The sequence below is a fragment of the Cynocephalus volans genome, chromosome 14, assembly GCF_027409185.1.
Source record: "Cynocephalus volans isolate mCynVol1 chromosome 14, mCynVol1.pri, whole genome shotgun sequence".
NCBI classification, from domain to species: domain Eukaryota; kingdom Metazoa; phylum Chordata; class Mammalia; order Dermoptera; family Cynocephalidae; genus Cynocephalus; species Cynocephalus volans.
This window is the reverse complement of record NC_084473.1, coordinates 93,527,401-93,531,490: the sequence shown is the minus strand read 5'-3', so window position 1 is coordinate 93,531,490 and position 4,090 is coordinate 93,527,401. Positions and strand designations below refer to the sequence as shown.

The following is a 4,090-nucleotide window of genomic DNA, read 5'->3' as shown; positions in this document are numbered from 1 at the left end:
GCCTTTCCACGACTGAGCATCTAGTGAGTTGCCTAAAGAAAGCAATAGCTAGTCAAAGCATTCAACGTTGGTTTGGGATAGCTACTTGGATAGGCACTTTTGCTGGAATTATTAAAATAAATAAAGTGTTGCCTCTTACAGTCGTTTGTTTTTTTATTATGTTTATTTCAGCTCTGTGTCTTGTAAAATGTAAGTTCCATGCAGGGTCGGGATCTTTATTTTCCTCATTGTTTTATCAAGTGCCTAGTTGGTGCTCAATAAATATGTCTTGGAAGAATGATAGATAAGCCCCATTTTGTCAGAAACACCCAGGCCTAATATTAACCCTGCTATTAGAAATAACCCTGTTAGGTCACTCTCAATGAAACCTTTTACAGCACTTCCAAAGTGATCGATGAGCATAAACTGGATTTAGAAGGGGCTTCCAAGGTCATTTGATCTGGTCTCTTTATTTTATAGATGAAGAAAAACAGTCCTAACGAAGGGAAATGACTCTTCCAAAATCTCCCTACCTGAAAGTGACAGTTGAAGACTCGGTGGCTCGGGTGGCTCTGCTCAGATGTCTTTCTGCTACACCACATAACCTCTCATTCTTTGTACGTGTAGGTGAGACACTGGGCAGAGGCTGCCTTTCCCCTGTGCTACCTAATGACACAAACATACCACAGCAACCACATGGTGGGTAACTAGATGCTGGTGGATTTGGCTTTGCTGCCCCCAAAGCACCAGTAAAACAGGAGCTTGAGACGGCAGGACTGTGGCAGTCAGTGTTCTTTCCGCTCTGATCACTACAACAGGCGTTGTTATTAGTCTAGTCTGAACTTATATCCTGCATCTACAAAGAGGGGGAACTCCAGGCAGTTTTCAAGATGAATCACACTTTTTTCTCAGCCCAGTTTTCCAGATTCAGCAGCTTCTTTGATGAAGCAACCAGCCTCCAAATCACTTTGTCCCAGCCCAGGGCAAAACTGGATCCCCTTTGATGGGTTAGGGAAGAAATTACCAATGCATGTGCAATATTATAGCATTTTGTATTCCTAAAACCCCTATAGTTCAGCATGGGAAAATCAAAACGATTCCAAAAATCCTGATGATTGAGTCCTGAGGCTGCCCAGCAGATTACTAGAAGAATCTGCGAATGTAGCAGCCATGTGAAAGTATCAGGATGATTCAGTGACATGCCTCATTAACAGACTGAAGAGTGCATCTACTCACCATGTCCCTGCTGAGAAAGGTCACTGTGCTATCAAACGGTGACCATCCCACAGTATTTCCGTGTTATTTGCCATCCATGATTTATAATGGTTTGAAGCATAGTAACATACATACAGTGGTCACAGTATAAAAAGAAGTTAGAAATAGATGTAGCAATAATATAAAAAAATCTGACAATATGGCATGAGACTAGTTCTATAAATGCATTTACCCCCCTTAGTATCAAAAAAACTGGGCAAAGCTAGATGCTTGGCATTTGAAGAGCTGCAGATATAGAGAAGAACTAGCCCTAGACATTGGAATATGGATGGTTACTCTAGAAGTGTAAAACTATGGTACACTTGGAGAGGTTTTGCTTTAAAAGACAAAACGAAACAAAACAAAAACTTCCTTACTTGTCACCACAAGGGGATGAATTTTCTTTCAAAGATGTCTGCTCCACAGTCCTTATCTGAGATAGCTGGTCAAGACAGCTTGAGCCATGGGTACCCTCTGCTGGTGAATAATTTGGCATCCCTTCAAACTGGCGTTCTTTAAATATTTTTCAACATTTTCTTAGTGGGGGAAGAAAGAATAAATTGTGTTCTAATAAAAATTGTACACTTCTTTATGTCCAAAATAAAGGATTTATTTTATGTCTGTGAAAGACAAAAATGTACTGGGCAATGAAAGAGATGATTTTATTCAGGCTGTTGCAAGAGGGGGCGCACTCATTAATGAGGACTGCCTGGTGCACAGGAGGGGCCTGGGTTTTATAGAGGCAAGTAGACCAGAGAATCACTCACAAGGCCCACAGCAGCAGGAGGAAGAGAGAACAGCGAGTCTTATCTATGTCATAGGGGGAAGGGTGGTCCTTTGCAGTTAGGGTTAGCCCTTTCCTGGGACGCAAAAGGGTGGGGGGACTTCAGAAAACCAAAGGGTGGGAGATATCTTCATCGCTACCCTTTTCCATGAGAATGGGGCTCAGATGAAGTTCAATACTGTTAGGCCCTAAATAACAACAGCTGAATTTTTCTAGAGTTGTCTGTCACATCACTGTTTTTCTGCTATTTATTGCTGGACAGCATAAGTCGCTCATACTCCCAAAGATATGCTCAAAATACACTGACACAGTCTCCCGGCAGGGCTCTGGGCTCCGGCATCTGCTCAGCAGCTGCCTCCCTCCGATCAGCCCAGAGGGACTGAGCCAAGGGGGGCAGGGAAGGGGCATGCTCCGGCCTGGACATGAGCGTGGCTGCATGATGCGTTCCTGCCTCGGCCGCTGCAGTCGCCATCACTGCTGGCAGGGACCTCGGATCCCATCACATAGGACAGCATGCACCTTAAGATCCTGAAGAAAAGGTGCGAAATGTTCAAGTGATGTGTAGAAGTAGTTTGTGAGGGCACGTCAGGAAAATCATGCAGCCATCAGGACTCAGGCTCCGGCACGTCGAACATCATCCTCTCCTGACTGAAAATGACAATTATGACTCCTCGTTGTCATCATCCTCCTCTGAGGCTGATGTGGCAGACAGGGTCTGGTTCATCCACCACAGCTATGGCATGATCTGTGCTGTCATGACGTGGCTTCTGGTCGTCTGTGCAGACTTTGTGGTGACGTTCGTCCTGCTGCTGCCCTCAAAGACTTCTGGTACTCTGTGATCAACGGGGTCGTTTTCAACTGCCTGGCTGTGCTTGCCCTGTCATCCCACCTGAGGACCATGCTCACTGACCCCGGGGCAGCACCCAAAGGAAACACTACCAAAAATACATGGAGAGTTTGCAGCTGAAGCCGGGCGAGGTGATCTACACGTGCCCCAAGTGCTGCTGTATCAAGCGAGAGCACGCCCACCACTGCAGTATTTGCAAAAGATATATTCGGAAAATGGATCGTCACTGCTCGTGGGTGAACAATTGTGTAGGAGAAAAGAATCAGAGGTTTTCTGTGCTCTTCACTATGTATATCGCTCTGTCTTCAGTCCATGCTCTGATTCTCTGTGGATTGCAGTTCATTTCCTGTGTCAGCAGCCGTAGACAGAATGAAGTGATTTTCCACCTCCAATAACTGTAATCCTGCTGATCCTCCTGTACCTTGTGGGTCTTCTGCTTTTCACTTTCACTGCAGTTATGTTTGGCATCCGGATCGACTCCATATGCAACAATGAAATGGAGATCGAGAAACTGAAAAGTTAGAAACCCAAGTGGAGCAGAGACTGTGATGGGAAGGGATGAAGTCTGTCTTTGGGGTCCACCCTCCCTCCTCTGGATGAATCCCTTCATTGGCTTCTGATTTAGGTGACTGCAAATGAGACCCAGAAGAGGATTTGTCTGTGTGAGGCCCTCTCATCATGCTGGAACTTGTAAATGACTGGCAGTGATTTATTTAGGATCTGAAAGGGCATCAGCAGCTCATCTGTGATGAACAGGGCAAAATGGAACCTACACAAATCAGTTGCTTGCAGCAAGCAGAGTTTTATATATCTCTAGTCATATTTTGCAGATTTTCCAAACTGGATGATGACACTCTCTTCGGTTTTCACCTGTACAACCAATGAAAGGTGTGTGGCCACACAAAGAAGCCAAATGTCATTACCTTCCTGCACAGTTAGGATTTTTATTAAGAACACTTTGCATTTTCTAAGAAGTTGTTTGGCATATTACACGGGCTATTAAAACCCTGTGTACTAAGCTGCTTTTTTCAATCACGAAGAAAAAAAAAAAGTCCAGTGAACAAGAATCCCTACCAGTCGTTTCAGGGAGTTCCTGTTGCCCCTGTGATTCATTAGTCCATTCCCTTGATCACAGAAGGGACGTTTACATAGAAAGACATTTTGGTCTCAATTAGCTCTGACACTTGCACTGAAGTTGCAAAAGATCTGTGTGCTAAACAGTGAAG

The 4,090-nt window shown here is 44.5% G+C and overlaps 1 pseudogene; it reads left to right on the top strand.

Annotated features, from left to right (window-relative positions):
• The first annotated feature begins 2,613 nt into the window (after positions 1–2,613).
• LOC134362654 (palmitoyltransferase ZDHHC7-like) lies at positions 2,614–3,464 on the top strand (annotated as a pseudogene).
• The last annotated feature ends 626 nt before the right edge of the window (positions 3,465–4,090 follow it).